This window comes from Bos indicus, chromosome 1, assembly GCF_029378745.1.
Source record: "Bos indicus isolate NIAB-ARS_2022 breed Sahiwal x Tharparkar chromosome 1, NIAB-ARS_B.indTharparkar_mat_pri_1.0, whole genome shotgun sequence".
NCBI lineage: Eukaryota > Metazoa > Chordata > Mammalia > Artiodactyla > Bovidae > Bos > Bos indicus.
In genome coordinates this window covers 12,422,614-12,442,235 of record NC_091760.1, presented here as the reverse complement: position 1 = coordinate 12,442,235, position 19,622 = coordinate 12,422,614, and the positions used below count along the sequence as shown (strand labels likewise).

At 39.2% G+C, this 19,622-nt stretch overlaps 1 pseudogene; it reads left to right on the top strand.

Moving 5' to 3' along the window:
• The first annotated feature begins 15,691 nt into the window (after positions 1–15,691).
• Positions 15,692–19,622, top strand: part of LOC109562141 (EMI domain-containing protein 1 pseudogene) — a 28,143-nt pseudogene continuing 24,212 nt past the window's right edge.

Genomic DNA, 19,622 nt, shown 5'->3' with positions numbered 1-19,622 from the left:
AAACACCCTCTTCCAAAACACAAGACTACTTCACACGTGGATATCATCAGATGATCAATATTGAAATCAGTTTATTTGTGTTCTTTGCAGCCAAAGATGGAGAAACTCTATAGAAACATCATAAAAAAAGACCTGGAGCTGACTGTGGCTCAGATCATAAGTACTTTATTGTTAAATTCAGACTTAAATTGAAGAAAGTAGGGAAAACCACTAGGCCATTCAAGCATGATATAACTCAAACCTCTTATGAGTATACAGTGGATGTGATAAATATATTCAAGGGATTAGACCTGGTAGAAAGAGTGCCTGAAGAACTACGGATGGATGTTTATAACATTGCACAGGAGACAGTGACCAAAATCATCTCAAAGAAAAAGAAAATGAAAGAAGACAAAGTAGTTGTCTGAGGAGGTGTTACAAATAGCTGAAGAAAAACACGAAGTGAAAGGCAGGGGAGAAAGGGAAATGTATACCGAACTGAGTGAAGAGTTGCAGAGAATAGACAGGAGAGGTAAGAAAGCCTTCTTAAATGAACAATGCAAAGAAGTAGAGGAAAACAATAGAAGGGGAAAGACGAGATTTTTCAGGAAGATTGGATATATCAAGGGACCATTTCATGCAAATGTGGGCACAATAAAGGACAGAAATGGTAAGGACTTAAGAGAAATAGATGAGATTGTGAAGAGGGGGTAAGAATACACAGAACTATACAAGAAAGGTCTTAATGAACCTCTGATGGTGTGGTCACTCACCTAGACACAGACATTCTGGAATGTGAAGTCAAGTAACCCTTAGAAAGCACTGCTATGATCAAAACTATTGGAGGAGATGGAATTCCAACTGAACTATTTCAAATCCTAAAAGATGATGCTGTGAAAGTGCTGCACTCAATATGCCAGCAAATTTGGAAAACTCAGCAGTGGCCACAGGACTGGAAAAGGTCAGTTTTCATTCCAATCCCAAAGAAAGGCAATGCCAAAGAATATTTAAACTACTGCACAATTGCACTCATTTCACATGCTAGCAATGTAATGTTCAAAATCCTTCAAGCTAGGCTTCAGCAGTATATGAACTGAGAACTTCCAGATGTACGGGCTGTATTTAGAAAAGGCAGAGCAACCAGAGATGACATTACCAACATTCATTGCATCAAAGAAAAAGCAAGGAAATTCTAGGAAAACATCTACTTCTCCTTCATTGACTATGCTAAAGCCTTTGACAGGGTGGATCATAACAAACTGTAGAATATTCTTAAAGAGATGGGAATACCAGACCACCCAACCTGCCTCTTGAGAAACCTGTATGTAAGTAAAAAAGCAACAGTTAGAACTGGATATGGAACAACTGACTGGTTCAAAATTGAGAAAGGAGCATGTCAAGGCTGTATAATGTCACCTTGCTTATTTAATTTTGGTGCAGAGTACATCATGCAAAATGCCGGGTTGGGTGAAGCACAAGCTGGAATAGATTGGTGGGAGTAATGTAGGCAACCTCATATAGGAAGATGATACTATTTTAGTATCAGAAAGTGAAAAGGAACTAAAGAGCCTCTTGATGAGGGTGAAAGAGGAGAGTGAAAAAGGTGGGTTGAAACTCAACATTAAAAAACTAAGTTCTGGCATCTGGTCCCATCACTTTATGGCAAGTAGAAGGAGAAACAGTGGAAACAGTGACAGATTTTATTTTCTTGGGCTGCAAAATCACTGTGGATGGTGACTAGCAGCCATAAAATTAAAAGATGCTTGCTCCTTGGAAGGAAAGATATGACAAAATAAGACAATGTATTAAAAAGCAGAGGCAACAATTTGCTGACACAAGTTCATACAGTCAAAGCTATGGTTTTTGCAGTTGTCATGTATGGATGTGAGAGTTGTACCATAAAGAAGGCTGATCCCTAAAGAATTAATGCCTTTGAATTGAGGTGCTGGAGAAGACTCTTGAGAATCTGCAAGGAGATCAAGCCAGTCAGTCCTAAAGGAAATCAACCCAGAATATTCGTTGGATGGACTGCTACTGAAGCTTCAATACTTTGGCGACCTGATGTGAACAGCTGACTTATTGGGGCGGGGGGAACCTGAAAGATTGAAGGCAAAAGAAAAAGGAAGTTTCAAAGGATGAGACGTTTAGATAGTATCACTGACTCACTAAATACGAATTTAAGCAAACTCCATGATATACTGGTGGACAGAAGTTCCTGCAAGTTGCAGTTCATGGGGGAAACCATGAGTGACTTGACTTAGGGACTGAACAACAACTGTAATTGAGAAGGCAATAAATTATAAAAGATAAAAACTGATAAGCATTGAGAAACAACTGGAAGCTCCAACAGAGATGATGAAATCCAATCTGTCTACATTCCAGCTGCAACTAAAATCTTTTGCTTCACAATTAAGAATGCACAGGAGTACTTCTGTGACAGAAATGACTATTCTGTAAAAATAAGTTTAAAGCTATTTTAGATTATACTTGAAATCATGGAAATCACAAAAACAAGAAATTTTTAATAGTTAATAAAAAGCTTAGGGCACACTTTGCAACTGAGGAAATGTTATTTTGGTAGGTCATATTTAGAGACAGTGGATAAAAGAAAATTGCAGAACTCTTACAGTGGGGTTAGGGGTTTAAACAAGAAGCTAATGATCAGGTCACTGGAAAGATGCAGATGACTTTCCAAACAGCAGAGACTTTGAAAGATAATGGAAATTAGAATCACATTAAGCCATTTTGTACTGAAGCACGATGTTTTAATAAAGCAAAGATAAGGTAAATATATCTGTGGAGCCTTGTATAAAGTGTAGGAGGTAGAATTAGGCTTTTTGCTTGTCAACACTATCTACTTCTGTGGTCTATCACTATGCAATTTTGGAGTCAGTTATCCAGCAACTTCTAAGTGCATATCTATATATAGAGAACATGATAGGAGAAATAAAACTGCAATGAAACATTGCAAACAAAAAGTTAAGATAAGGATACTCATCATCCAATTAAATGAATCAGCCTTTTAGATTGGAACTGGGTTTTCTTGGAACCGTACCTTAAAGCTCAGTTGCACATACTAGAGCAGGGTAAAAGCATTCAGGGATGGGCATTTAGGAGGAACTTGGCACCACTGGTAGGGTGTATGTGTACTTTTGGGCTGCTGCCCATAGAGTTTTCAGTAAGCCAAAGCACAATAAAAGGAATAGAAGCAACTTTGGCTGAATCACACTTGAAACCAGCACAATCTGCCAACTCTGGAAGCAGAGGCAAAGGCTGCAATAATGATAAAGTAGGAGCACAGCTTTTCAATCCTTTCCAAACAAAGGGGGCTTAGACAAAAATAACTCTTTTCAGCATCCCGACTGAAAAAATGTTGTCTTTGCCCACCCAGTCTATTCATCTGATCTCACCACCTTGACTTTCACAACTAGTTTGCATATACCTCTGGACACAATCTATTGTCTTTTAGTAAGCTGAAATTAAGTATCCATAGAGAGACATTTTAGCAATTACAGACTGCTGATCTGTAGCACATGTGGAGAATGAACCTAGTAACTTTAGAAGATGTGTCCTAAAATTAGTTTGCCTTTGTAAGGCTTTCAGTTCTTACATTATATATAGCCCTTAATTGCTCAGCTTATGCTATAGAAACCTAGTGCCCATTTAGGATAGTGTGTGCACGCATGATCTGTTTCGTTCGTGTCTGACTCTTTGCTACCCCATGGACCACCAGTGTATTGCTGTTGTTGTTGAGTCACTAAATTGTGTCCAACTCTTTGCAACCCTTTGAACTGCAGCATGCCAGGCTTCCCTACCCTTCACTATCTCCTGGAGTTTGCTCAAATTCATGTCCTTTGAGTCTGTGATGGTATCCAACCATGTCATCCTCTGTCACCCTCTTCTTTTGTCTTCAGTCTTTCCCAGCATCAGTGTCTTTTCAAGTGAGTCAGCTCTTCACATCAGGTGTGTATGCTCTGTTTAATTCTGAATCAGGACATGTCTTCCTTCTGATCACTACTGCTTGGTACAATTAATGAAGATAGAAAAGAGTTGAATTTTCCTTTTCCCTCTTGTCTTCGAATATCCACAGAGGATGTGCTGGATGACTCAAGTTGTGAGGCAACAATAACACTTTTCTCCTCTGTATCTTTTGCACACAACATCAAGTGCAGAAAGAGGAATGGACTATCTCATTCCATATAAGTAAATAAGAATGTCAGTTATCAGCAATTACAGCCCTCTACATGAGCCAGTGAACCCTGAGAAAACTTAGAAAGGAAAAGCCATCTAGTGACCATCAGACTGCAGACACTCCATATGGTGATCCCTGAGGAAACTCAGGATGTGAAAACACAGGATATTAGCCTCAGACAGTTGAGGTCCATGTCAAAGACATGGTTTCAGTGAGCTCACACTCTTGCATATTCCCATATATAGAAAGGCACTAAATTCCTTAACTTGAGATATTTGGCTTTCTTTAATTAACAGCAATTTTTGATGTTTCAACTACCTGCCTTTTGTTGAAAATCTCCTGTATATCCTGGCACACCCTTCAGATCCTTTGAGCAGTTTTTTAGAGCTATCTGAAATGCTGTCTCCTGGGCTGCAGTCCTCATTTTGCCCCAGATAATATTTAATTTACAATTCTCACTTTGTGCTTATTTTTTTAAATCAGCAAGGGAGAGCAAAACAGTGTATGCCTTCAGAAAATACAACCTTGAGCTGCCACAAGCAAATTACATTCTGATCTAGAGGACAATTGATGTTTAAATAGTAAAATGGAAGCTGCCAAACACCTAGATAATCTCACAAAATTTAATGCTACAGATTTCAGTTTTGTTACATTCTCCACTAATGATTGGCTGTGAGCCACTACTGAGTCACTTTATTCTTTGTTCTTTAAATCTTCCATTTAATGTGTGGACAAAAAAAGCAGAACAGTGCCAATATATAAACATATTTATTTTCTAAGAAAAATTATGAAACTAAAATTTCAATAATGGAGGAATATGATACAAAAGATAATTTTAGAATAATGTATTAATTCTTTTGATACATGAACATTTTTTCGTTCAACAGATATTTACTGAGCCTGTCCTGTGCACCATGACTTCTTCAGATTCTTGAGACACTGATGAAAAAGAAAACTCTCTGCTTTTAGGTTTTACATTCTCTTATGGGTGGGGAAGGGGAAAGACATTAACATATACATTCATGATATGTCAGTGGGTGATATGAACTAATGGAAAAATAAAGCCAAGTAAGAAGGCAAGTGACACAGGTATAATGTAATACTATACAAGAGAGCAATGCAGAATTTGGTACTGAGAAGAAACATTCTCTAAAATTAATACAGATAAGCTTCTGCTGATGGTTGTACTATTTTACCAATCTCTCTTTGTGATAGTTTATTGCCGGGGTCCAGCCCCAGCTGATCCAGGGTATTCGAAGCGGGGACGGCATCGGCGACCTATTTATTTAAATATTTTATCAAAGATATAAAGAGTAATAGGATAAGGATAGCTCAGTAGGAACATTCAGTGGAGAAAAGAGGCTGAGTAGCTTGGTTTATGTGGGAGACCAATAAAACTTCAAGACAAGAAGCTTGCACCACTTACGTAGGCCACAGGCGTCCTTCCGTTCTCCCGAAGGAGAGGAGACACTGAGGCCTCCCCGGTCAGATCTTAGAAGCCCAGGCATAATTAGTAAGCATGGTGGGTTCCGCGCTCCAGATGGAGACTCAGCCAGAGTGGGAGAGAGAGCGACATGGGGAGACCAGTATTTTGAGAAACTGATCCCAATTCTTTATTTTCCATGGTCTACTTTTATACACTGAGATGTTATGTAAAAGTCACGCGGGGTGAGCAGTCCTGACTTTTATCAAAGTCAGGTGCTTCATACAAATGTATACAGAGGTCTTAGGGGTGTTACATCATCTTCTGGCCATGGGGGCCTGCTGACAATTTATGACCCTCTCCTTGTGACAGCGGTCAGTCAACCAGGACACTTATTTCTCCAGGGGTGATTATTCTTAAAACAGACACCACCCAAATAAAGTTACATTCCTATAGGGTGAGGGTATAGTGGGTTTTAGTTAAAGAAAGAATTTACTTAGCCTAAGGTCTAACGTGATTAATATCAAAGGTTAATACTTATTTCTTCTATATACTCGTTAACGTGTGTAAGGGCAGGGGATGTGGAGACTTAGCAACAAACATTGGCTCAACAAACGAAAAACCCTTCACCAATACAATTTCTAATCAGCCCATTATACTTATACTAATAGTTTTCTAACTTTTCTAAGGAACCTGTTTTTAGAAGGTTTAAAGCATCTCGTGCCTCTCACGGTTGGGAGGCTGTGAGTGATCACATGTGGCCGGACAAGCCTGTCAGGCAGGCCAGAGAACCTTCAGAGGAGTTTATAGGTTAAAACACTCTTGTCACACCCCGGAGTTTTTATTAACTGGAGCTCTAAGTTAACTCCTTCTCCAAAAGAGGTGGTGGGGAACAGCCCCCTCCCCCCCCCCGCCATAAAGTCAGAGGTGTAGGTGAGAGCACAAAGTAGTAAAATAGGCAGGCTCTGGTTATGGGGGTAGATGCTCGAGGAGTTCCAGGGGGACTCCTGAGGCTCGATCCCACCTTTGCGTATGTCGAGCCTCCTTCCTCATGACCTTTGCCACAGGCGGAGTACCTCACTCTGGACCCCAACAGTTTATTTTATGTATCAACTTGGCTGAGCCACAGAGCGCCCAGTTGGTGAAACATTATTTCCAGGTGAGTCTTGAATATGTTTTTGGATGAGGAATGAATAAAGCAGATTGCACTTCCTTAATGTGGTGGGCATCACCCAATCCAATCGCGGGCCTGAATCAAATGAAAAGGCAGGTGAAGGTGAAATTTGTTCTCTAATTGACTGTTGAGCTGGAATATCAATGTTCACTTGGCTTTGGTTCTCTTGATTCTTAAGACCTCACACTCAGGCTGGAATTTAAACCATTAGATCTCTGGCTCTTTGACATTTTCAATTACACTACTGAAATGTTGGCTTAAAACAACATTAAAAAAACTAAGATCATGCATCCAGTCCCATCACTTCATGGAAAACCATAAGAGATTTTATTTTCTTGGGCTCCAAAATCACTGCACATGGTGACTGCAGCCACGAGATTAAAAGACACTTGCTACTTGGAAGAAAAAACTATGACAAGCCCAGAGAGTGTATTAAAAAGCAGAGGCATTACTTTGCTAACAAAGATCTGTCTAGTCAAAGCTATGTTTTTTTTTTTCCAATAGTCATGATGGATGTGAGAGTTGGACCATAAATAAGGCTGGGCACCAAAAAATTGATGGTTTTGAACTGTGGTGTTGGAGAAGACTCTTGAGAATCCCTTGGACAGCAGGGAGATCAAATCAGTCAATTGTAAAGGAAATCAGTCCTGAATATTCATTGGAAGGACTGATGCTGAAGCTGAAGCTGAAGCTCCAATAATTTGACCACCTGTTGTGAAGAGTAGACTGATTAGAAAAGACTCTGATGCTGGGAACGATTGAAGGCAGGGGGAGAAGGGGATGACAGACAACAAGATGGTTGGATGGCATCAGTGACTGACTAGATTTGAGTTTGAGCAAAGTCCAGGAAATGGTGAAGGACGGGGAAGCCTGGCGTGCTGCAGTCCATGGTGTCACAAAGAGTCAGACATGACTGAGCCACTGAACAACAACTGGCTTTCCTGGATCCCTAGTCTGCAGACAGGAGATGGAGGGAATTCTTGGTTTCTATAATCTATCTCTTTCTCGGTCTCTATCTCCTCCACTGGTTCTGTTTCTCTGGAAAACTGTGACTAATACACTCCCAAATTTTTCCACTTATGTAATCAAAACATGCCACACAGAATTGAAGATCTAGAATAATTAAGAAAGGAGACAGTATGAGAGGCTTTCTATGTTTGTTCATTTTGTTGTCTTGTTCCTTTAAATTTCAATGTTTCCTTCTGCTAAAGTATTATTGACAAATAAAACTTAAAGAGAAATCTGTATGCAGGTCAGGAAGCAACAGTTAGAACTGGACATGGAACAACAGACTGGTTCCAAATAGGAAAAGGAGTACGTCAAGGCTGTATATTGTCACCCTGCTTATTTAACTGATATGTAGACTACATCATGAGAAACGCTGGACTGGAAGAAGCGCAAGCTGGAATCAAGATAGCTGAGAGAAATATCAATAACCTCAGATATGCAGATGACACCACCCTTATGGCAGAAAGTGAAGAGGAACTAAAAAGCCTCTTAATGAAAGTGAAAGTGGGGAGTGAAAAAGTTGGCTTAAAGCTCAACATTCAGAAAATGAAGATCATGGCATTCAGTCCCATCACTTCATGGGAAATAGATGGAGAAACAGTGGAAACAGTGTCAGACTTTATTTTTTTGGGCTCCAAAATCACTGCAGATGGTGACTGTAGCCATGAAATTAAAAGATGCTTACTCCTTGGAAAGAAAGTTATGATCAACCTAGATAGCATATTGAAAAGCAGAGACACTACTTTGCCAACAAAGGTCCATCTAGTCAAGGCTATGGTTTTTCCTGTGGTCATGTATGGATGTGAGAGTTGTACTGTGAAGAAGGCTGAGCCCGGAAGAATTGATGCATTTGAACTGTGGTGTTGGAGAAGACTCTTGAGAGTCCCTTGGACTGCAAGGAGATCCAACCAGTCCATTCTGAAGGAGATCAGCCCTGGGATTTCTTTGGAAGGAATGATGCTAAAGCTGAAACTCCAGTAGTTTGGCCACCTCATTGAAGAGTTGACTCATTGGAAAAGACTCTGTTGCTGGGAGGAATTGGGGGCAGGAGGAGAAGGGGATGACAGAGGATGAGATGGCTGGATGGCATCACTGACTCGATGGATGTGAGTCTCAGTGAACTTCAGGAGTTGGTGATGGACAGTAAGGCCTGGCATGCTGTGATTCATGAGGTCACAAAGAGTTGGACACGACTGAGTGACTGAACTGAACTGAAAGCAGGCAATGTAATAACTTACGCACATTTTTATTGTAAGAGGACTTCCCAGGTGACTCTAGTGGTAATCAGTCTACTGCCAATACAGGAGATGCAAGAGACACAGTTCAATCCCTGGGTCAGGAAGACCCCTAGAGTTGGAAATGACAACCCACTCCAATATTCTTGCCTGGAAAATGCCATGAACAGGGGAGCTTAGAGGGCTACAGTCCATGGGGCCACAAAGAGTCAGGACATGTCTGAGTGACTAAGTACACATTGAATGAATTCTGACAATCAGTTCATTCCCACCATCAATTAATTAACACAGCAATCACACCACATATTTATTTTTTACATTATACTGTCAATAAAGTTCTAAAGAGCAATATTTCCAGTCCTCATCAATGACTATTATAATCCTTTAAAACCATATCTATTACCACACTTAATAGTAACTGGAGAAAATTAAATTTTCAACATTCCCTTAAACCTTATTTTTTCTCTATAACTCTATTTGCATAAACTATTTCTCTAAGAAAAAATCCTTGTGGATTACATGCAGGAAAAACAACTGTATCAGTCTTGAGAAACTTTAACTAAAATAATTTTAGAAAATAGCACACTGAAAGGTCATGAATATTTCATAAGCGAATAAGTACTAGATAGATTTAATGGATCAAATAGGTTCAGGTCAGAATTATTTTGAAATAAATTGTTATTAGTAAATCTACTTAACATGAAATAGGCATTGAAGAAATTTATCACTTATAGAAGATGGTACATATGTCCTCTGTGCCTTATTTTTCTCATCTGTATTAGGAATAAATGAATAACATATTTGACTTCATGATCTAAGAATATGGGTGGATATATCAGTTCAGTTCAGTTCAGTCGCTCAGTCGTGTCTGACTCTGTGACCCCATGAATTGCGGCACGCCAGGCCTCCCTGTCCATCACCAACTCCTGGAGTTCACTCAAACTCAGGTCCATGGAGTCAGTGATGCCATCCAGCCATCTCATCCTCTGTCGTTCCCTTCTTCTCCTGCCCCCATCCCTCCCAGAATCAGGGTCTTTTCCAATGAGTCAACTCTTTGCATGAGGTGGCCAAAGTACTGAAGTTTCAGCTTCAGCATCAGTCTTTCCAAAGAATACCCAGGACTGATCTCCTTCAGAATGGACTGGTTGGATCTCCTTGCAGTCCAAAGGACTCTCAAGAGTCTTATCCAACACCACAGTTCAAATGCATCAATTCTTTGGCACTCAGCTTTCTTCATAGTCCAAATCTCACATCCATACATGACTACTGGAAAAACCATAGCCTTGACTAGATAAATCTTTATTGGCAAAGTAATGTCTTTACTTTTTAATGTGCTATCTAGGTTGGTCATAACTTTTCTTCTAAGGAGTAAGCATCTTTTAATTTCATGGCTGCAATCACCATCTGCAGTGATTTTGGAGCCCAAAAAAATAAAGTCTGACACTGTTTCCACTATTTCCCCATCTATTTCCCATGAAGTGATGGGACTGAATGCCATGATCTTCATTTTCTGAATGTTGAGCTTTCAGCCAACTTTTTCACTTTCCTCTTTCACTTTCATCAAGAGGCTTTTGAGTTCCTCTTCACTTTCTGCCATAAGGGTGGTGTCATCTGCATACCTAAGGTTATTGATATTTCTCCCAGCAATCTTGATTCCAGCTTGTGCTTCTTCTAGCCCAGGGTTTCTCATGATGTAGTCTGCATATCAGTTAAATAAGCAGGGTGACAATATACAGCCTTGACGTACTCCTTTTCCTATTTGGAACCAGTCTGTTGTTCCATGTCCAGTTCTAACTGTTGCTTCCTGAACTACATATAAGTTTCTCAAGAGGCAGGTCAGGTAGTCTGATATGCCCATCTCTTTCAGAATTTTCCACAGTTTATTGTGATCCACACAGTCAAAGGCTTTGGCATAGTCAATAAAGCAGAAATAGATGTTTTTCTGGAACTCTCTTGCTTTTTCCATGTTCCAGTGGATGTTGGCAATTTGATCTCTCGTTCCTTTGCCTTTTCTAAAAACAGCTTGAACATCTGCAAGTTCACGATTCATGTATTGCTGAAGCCTGGCTTGAAGAATTTTGAGCATTACTTTACTAGCATATGAGATGAGTTCAACTGTGTGGTAGTTTGAGCATTCCTTGGCATTGCCTTCCTTAGGGATTGGAATCAAAATGGACCTTTTCGAGTCCTGTGGCCACTGCTGAGTTTTCCAAATTTGCTGGCATATTGAGTGCAGCACTTTCACAGCATCATGTTTCAGGATTTGATATAGCTCAACTGGAATTCCATCATCTCCACTAGCTTTGTTCATAGTGATGCTTTCTAAGGCCCACTTGACTTCACATTCCAGGATGTCTGGCTCCAGGTGAGTGATCACACCATCATGATTATCTTGGTCGTGAAGATCTTTTTTGTACAGTTCTTCTGTGTATTCTTGCCACTTCTTCTTAATATCTTCTGCTTCTGTTAGGTCCATACCATTTCTGTCCTTTATCGAGCTCATCTTTGCATGAAATTTTCCCTTAGTATCTCTAATTTTCTTGAAGAGATCGCTAATCTTTCTCGTTCTGTTGTTTTCCTCTGTTTCTTTGCATTGATCGCTGAGGAAGGCTTTCTTATCTCTCCTTGGTATTCTTTGGAACTCTTTGGAACTTCATGGCTATGTCATGGAATTAAAAACCCTTGAACTTTTGTTTGATATTGAGATAGTAACAATATCAACAAACAAATACTACTGTATTCACTTGAGATATTGTTTTCATGAGCAGGAATAAGTTTAGCTCATGACATCCACATGGATATTTTATTGGGATTTTTACTTTCTTGCTGTAGCGTCATTATTTTGGAAATATTATGAGAATTTTGTATTGCTGCACTTTTTCAAAGATAAATTGATTTCTGGAGTAATCATTCATGCAGCATGTTTCCCTTTCCTAAGTCAGCATAGAGGGAAAAAAAAAAAAAGACGTATTTCAAGATATTTAACAGAAAGTAGGAGATATGTGAGTCCCACCACCAGCGGTACAGAGATTTCTCATGGGAGAAAAAAAAAAAAAATTCAAAAACAAGCTAAAGGTTCTGATGTTACTTCTCAAGAAGAGACTGCATGTGACAACAAATGATGCTCACCATTCTGTCTTTCCTAATGGCAGCTTTCCTGCCAATATTGAAGAGGTCTACTGCATTCATTGTCCTTGAGTCTCAATGCAGAATTCCTGACAGAGTCTAAGACATAACCAAGTGTGACAGTAGAAGGCAGAGGTGATCTGTATTATTCCTGTCATGCTCTTGTGATGTTTAAGTGATTAGCAAATTGATCTTCAGTTAATACAATAACAAGAGAGAGAGGTTGGGTTCTAATTAGTGTATAATAACTTTAGGGATGATAATATATGAAAGTTCAAAAAATCTTCCTTGCCTTATAAGTCATTCATCAATACTTGTGCTTCTGAGATAATTGAGTTAGAGAAATTACTCTTTAAAATACTAACCTAATTTAGCCAACACATGTTACCCTAGACTTTAAAGAGAAAAAAAAAATATATAAAAAGTCTGTGTTATCCATAGGCTTTTATAATGAAACCCACAAAATAAACATGTGCTGATTTCAGATTAATGGAAGTATGACTAGGAAAATGGCCAAATCTTTATGATAGTCTTTTAAACATTTTCTACAGACCATTATTTTAGTGAGGCAGGATACAGGTGACTCACTGCCAGCTACTGTCCCATGTGTCCACAGACAGTCACCTGGTGGACAGTAGCCCAGTGGGAATACAGAGACTCCCTTAATTTCATAATTACATAATGAATTTAAGGCATGCAATGTTTCAGTATATTAGCCAATGTAAAGTGAATTATGTTTACTACATATCTGACTCAAACTTACAGTATAGTGCAGAAACAGACTGTAGTCTACCAGACTTCTCTGTCCATGGGATTTTCCAGGCAAGAGTACTGGAGTGGGTTGCCATTTCCTTCTCCAGGGAAACAGATACACCTTTGCTCAAAAACTCATAAAGAGTTACATTTTCCTTCAGAAGTGAAAGAGTGAAGTCGCTCAGTCGTGTCCGACTCTTTGTGACTCCATGGCCGGTAACCTACCAGGCTCTGCCGTCCATGGGATTTTCCAGGCAAGAATACTGGAGTGGGCTGCCGTTTCCCTCTCCAAATAATATTCACAGTACATGTGATCTTTCACAGTTGTACAACCTTATCTCATCTCCTATGATAGTACTTTTGAAAGCCTGATTTCTCTTATTCAGTTTTCTATTTCTTTATATCAATCTGTACACAGTTTCCATTTGCACATCTCTAGATTTTCTTATGGTTTTGTGTTTGTTCTTTAGATGATGTCCTCTTTGTTTTTCCTAAGTTGACCACTCTTCAAAATTAGGATGAGTCCCAGCTTCATCATAAGCCCTATTCAGACGTTTGTAACAGATATTATCGTTTCATCTTAATGACTACTCAGGGCACATATATTTGGAGTCAAGTATTATGAAAGGCCCTTCTCAGCTTTTGCTTTCAAATTAAGTTATAGTCTCACCTCTAGCTTTATATATATACATTGCTGCAAGATTATTGATTCAATATTCAAATATTGCATTTCTATCAACTCTATAGTTAACTGAGGCAAAATCTTGCCATCTTCTTACTCTGCACTGGTGGGATACTATAGAACAAAGCTAGGCACATATTACTCTCTCAATAAATAATTGTTGAATTAAACTGAACAGAAAAATAAAATGCTACTTTATGATGACTGGTTTTAGAAGTTTTACCTAATGATGTCATTTTATAACTTTTTCTATGACATTGTTTTATTGATTTGAGAACCCCTAAGGGTTTCATTTCTTGTTAATAAATTGTTAGTGAAAGTGTTAGTTGCTCAGTCATGTCTGACTCTTTGCAACCCCGGGGACTGTGGCCTGCCAGGCTTCTCTGTCCATGGACTTCTCCAGGCAAGAATATTGGAGTGGGTATCAATTCCCTTCTTCAAGGGATCTTCCCAATCCAGGAATTGAACCCGGGTCTCTTGCATTGCATTGGTAAGGAGACTCCAAATCTTATTTTATCCTCAATTGAAATATAAAATGTATTGGTCTTAAAATTAACATAATTATAAAATAAGTACTTACTATAATGGCCGTGTATTATTTGTTGGAATTTTTCTTTTCTTAAATCCCCAAATACCCTGTAATACTATGACTCCACATAACAATAAGAAAGGTTATTAATATAATTAAAATTTGAATCCAGATAAATCCTGTTTGTTGCAAACCATCTGATAAAACAACACAAAAACCACCATTCTTAATTTTTAAACATTTTTTTCATTACATCTGTAATTCTTAGACATTTGACTGGGAAATTTGTATAATTCATAACAATGTCTAATTTGAAAACACAGGTTAAAATTTGGTCATATAAAAAGGTTTGCAACCATGTAAGTAGGGAAGAATAGCTTTGTACATAGCAAAGCTATCATGTAGCATAATGAAAAACTGTAAAGTTGTTTAACTCACTGATTTCCCTCATTAACTTTACTAATCCAATCTGGCCTAGTTTGCATATTCTGTATATGTTATACTCACCACTATAGAAAACACACAGATAAACAAAGTTTGTTATTGATCTATCCATCTATCTATCATCTACCTAAATATGTATCTATATGTGTGTGTAAACTAATATGATATTATTCTCCTTTAAAATAATCCCAGCATATTTTTTAAAATAGTAATAATTGTACAGAATTATTTCATTAAACTTATTCTTTGCTATACCACTCACAAAAATTGTTTTGCACAAGTTGCTTTAAATATTCTCAGAAAACTTCAACATTATCACACATAATATTGAAGTTTCAAACTGTAAATTTTAAATCATCATAACTAGGCTCAACCACAGCCTTGTTAATCAAAACAGGAACCTTTGCAATCAACACATTTTTGCCAATGAGAAACACGATTATTTATTCCTGTAGCATAAAAGTCCATGTTTCAGGATTTTATGAACTCCTGGAAAGCAGCCTTTGCCTCCTGCTGGTGGTGGAAGCGTCTTGCCTGCAAAAGTTGTCCAGATGCTTGAAGTGGCAGTTAGTTGGCTAAAGGCCAGGTGAGTGTGGCAAATGAGGCAAAAGTTCATAGCCCAATTCATTCAACTTTGAAGCATTTTGTTGTGTGACCTGTGGTCTGGTGTCATGGAGAGGAACTGGGTCCTTTCTGTTGACCAATGCCAGCTATAGGCATTGCAGTTTTCAGATCCTCTCATAGATTTGCTGAGCAGGCTTCTCAGATGTAATGGTTTTATAAGGATTCAGAAAGCTATAGTGGATCAGACTGGCAGCAGACCACCAGTGATCATGACCTTCCTTGGTGCAAGTTTGGCTTTGGGAAGTGCTTTGGAGCCTCTTCTCAGTCTAACCACTGAGCTGATCATCACCAGTTGTCTGTCATATAAAATTCATTTTTCATCACAATCTGATCAAGAAATGGTTCATTGTTGTGGCATAGAATAAGAGAAGATGACACTTTAAAATGATTTTAAAATTCGTTCAGCTCATGAGGCACCTATTTACTTTTCCAATTTACTTCAAATGCTGAATGACCACAGAATGGTCAACACTGAGTCCTTTTGCACCTTCTTATGTAGTTGTAAGAGGCTCAGCTTCGATGATGGCTCTCAATCAGTCATTGCCACTTCTGATGGCCGACCACCATGATCCTCTTCTTCAAGGTTCTTGCCTCCTTTGCAAAACATCTTGAACCAACACTGCACTGTACATTCATTAGCAGTTTCTGGGCCAAATTTGTTGTGTAGTTGGAAGTTGTCTCTATGGCTTCATGACCATTTTGAACTCAAAAAGAAACTCTCTCAAACTGCTTTTGGGTCTAACAGTATTTTCCTAGCCTAAAATAAGGCAAAAGTTTGTAGTCCAGTTCATTCAACTTTGAAGCATTTGTTGTGTGACGTGTGGTCTGGTGTTGTCACAGAGAAGTTGGTAACGAACAGGGAGGCGGGGCATGCTGCAGTCCAGGGGGTCGCAAAGGGTCGGACACAGCTGAGCGATTGAATTGAACTGAACTGAAAATTAACAACGACAACAACAGCAACAACAAACATACAGTAAATAACAGTCATTCAGTTCAGTTCAGTTGCTCAGTTGTGTCCGACTCTTTGCAACCCCAGGAATCACAGCATGCCAGGCCTCCCTGTCCATCACCAACTCCCGGAGTTCACTCAAACTCATATCCATCAAGTCAGTGATGCCATCCAGCCATCTCATCCTCTGTCGTCCCCTTCTCCTCCTGCCCCCAACCCCTCCCAGCATCAGAGTCTTTTCCAGTGAGTCAACTCTTCACATGACGTGGCCAAAGTATTGGAGTTTCAGCTACAGCATCAGTCTTTCCAATGAACACCCAGGACTGATCTCCTTTAGAATGGACTGGTTGGATCTCCTTGCAGGCCAAGGAACTCTCAAGAGTCTTCTCCAACACCACAGTTCAAAAGCATCAATTCTTCGGCACTCAGTCTTCTTCACAGTCCAACACTCACATCCATACATGACCACTGGAAAAACCATAGCCTTGACTAGACAGACCTTTGGGGGAAAATTAATGTCTCTGCTTTTGAATATGTCATCTAGGTTGGTCATAACTTTCCTTCCAAGGAGTAAGCGTCTTTTAATTTCATGGCTGCAGCCACCATCTGCAGTGATTTTGGAGCCCAAAAAAATAAAGTCTGACACTGTTTCCCCATCTATTTCCCATGAAGTGATAGGACCAGATGCCATGATCTTAGTTTTCTGAATGTTGAGCTTTAAGCCAACTTTTAACTCTCCTCTTCCACTTTCATCAAGAAGCCTTTTAGTTCCTCTTCACTTTCTGCCATAAGGGTGGTATCATCTGCATATCTGAGGTTATTGATATTTCTACTGGCAACCTTGATTCCAGCTTGTGATTCTTCCAGCCCAGCGTTTCTCATGATGTATTCTGCATATAAGTTAAATAAGCAGGGTGTCAATATACAGCCTTTATGTACTCCTTTTCCTAATGCAAAAAAGCAAAATGGCTGTCTGGGGAGGCCTTACAAGTAGCTGTGAAAAGAAGGGAAGCAAAAAGCAAAGGAGAAAAGGAAAGATATAAGCATCTGAATGCAGAGTTCCAAAGAATAGTAAGGAGAGATAAGAAAGCCTTCCTCAGCAATCAAGGCAAAGAAATAGAGGAAAACAACAGAATGGGAAAGACTAACCACCTCTTCAAGAAAATTAGATACCAAGGGAACATTTGATGCAAAGATGGGCTTGATAAAGGACAGAAATGGTATTGACCTAACAGAAGCAGAAGATATTAAGAAGAGGTGGCAAGAATACACAGAAGAACTGTGCAAAAAAGATCGTCAGGACCAAGATAATCATGATGGTGTGATCACTCACCTGGAGCCAGACATCCTGGAATGTGAAGTCAAGTGGGCCTTAGAAAGCATCACTACGAAGTAGCTAGTGGAGGTGATAGAATTCCAGTTGAGCTATTTCAAATCCTGAAAGATGATGCTGTGAAAGTGCTGCACTCAATATGCCAGCAAATTTGGAAAACTCAGCTGTGGTCACAGGACTGGAAAAGGTCAGTTATTATTCCAATCCCAAAGAAAGGCAATGCCAAAGAATGCTCAAACTACCGCACAATTGCACTCATCTCACACGCTAGTAAAGTAATGCTCAAAATTCTCCAAGCCAGGCTTCGGCAATACTTGAACCATGAACCAGATGTTCAAGCTGGTTTTAGAAAAGGCAGAGGAACCAGAGATCAAAGTGCCAACATCCACTGGATCACAGAAAAAGCAAGAGAGTTCCAGAAAAACATCTATTTCTGCTTTATTGAGTATGCCAAAGCCTTTGACTGTGTGGATCACATTTAACTGTGGAAAATTCTGAAAGAGATTAGAAAACCAGACCACCTGACTGGCCTCTTTTTTTTTTTTTTTTTTCAGTGTTCAACTTTATTTTTTTTTTAATTAATTTTATTTTATTTTTAAACTTTACATAATTGTATTAGTTTTGCCAAATATCAAAATGAATCCACCACAGGTATACATGTGTTCCCCATCCTGAACCCTCCTCCCTCCTCCCTCCCCATACCATCCCTCTGGGTCGTCCCAGTGCACTAGCCCCAAGCATCCAGTATCGTGCATTGAACCTGGACTGGCATCTCGTTTCATACATGATATTTTACATGTTTCAGTGCCATTCTCCCAAATCTTCCCACCCTCTCCCTCTCCCACAGAGTCCATAAGCCTGTTCTATACATCAGTGTCTCTTTTGCTGTCTCGTACACAGGGTTATTGTTACCTTCTTTCTAAATTCCATATATATGCATTAGTATACTGTATTGGTGTTTTTCCTTCTGGCTTACTTCACTCTGTATAATAGGCTCCAGTTTCATCCACCTCATTAGAACTGATTCAAATGTATTCTTTTTAATGGCTGAGTAATACTCCACTGTGTATATGTACCACTGCTTTCTTATCCATTCATCTGCTGATGGGCATCTAGGTTGCTTCCATGTCCTGGCTATTATAAACAGTGCTGCGGTGAACATTGGGGTACACATGTCTCTTTCCCTTCTGGTTTCCTCAGTGTGTATGCCCAGCAGTGGGATTGCTGGATCATAAGGCAGTTCTATTTCCAGTTTTTTAAGGAATCTCCACACTGTTCTCCATAGTGGCTGTACTAGTTTGAATTCCCACCAACAGTGTAAGAGGGTTCCCTTTTCTCCACAACCTCTCCAGCATTTATTATTTGTAGACTTTTGGATTGCAGCCATTCTGACTGGTGTGAGATGGTACCTCATAGTGGTTTTGATTTGCATTTCTCTGATAATGAGTGATGTTGAGCATCTTTTCATGTGTTTGTTAGCCATCTGTATGTCTTCTTTGGAGAAATGTCTATTTAGATCTTTGGCCCATTTTTTGATTGGGTCATTTATTTTTCTGGAGTTGAGCTGTAGGAGTTGCTTGTATATTTTTGAGATTAGTTGTTTGTCAGTTGCTTCATTTGCTATTATTTTCTCCCATTCTGAAGGCTGTCTTTTCACCTTGCTAATAATTTCCTTTGATGTGCAGAAGCTTTTAAGTTTAATTAGCTCCCATTTGTTTATTTTTACTTTTATTTCCAATATTCTGGGAGGTGGGTCATAGAGGATCCTGCTGTGATGTATGTCAGAGAGTGTTTTGCCTATGTTCTCCTCTAGGAGTTTTATAGTTTCTGGTCTTATGTTGAGATCTTTAATCCATTTTGAGTTTATTTTTGTATATGGTGTTAGAAAGTGTTCTAGTTTCATTCTTTTACAAGTGGTTGACCAGATTTCCCAGCACCACTTGTTAAAGAGATTGTCTTTAATCCATTGTATATTCTTGCCTCCTTTGTCAAAGATAAGGTGTCCATATGTGCGTGGATTTATCTCTGGGCTTTCTATTTTGTTCCATTGATCTATATTTCTGTCTTTGTGCCAGTACCATACTGTCTTGATAACTGTGGCTTTGTAGTAGAGCCTGAAGTCAGGTAGGTTGATTCCTCCAGTTCCATTTTTCTTTCTCAAGATCGCTTTG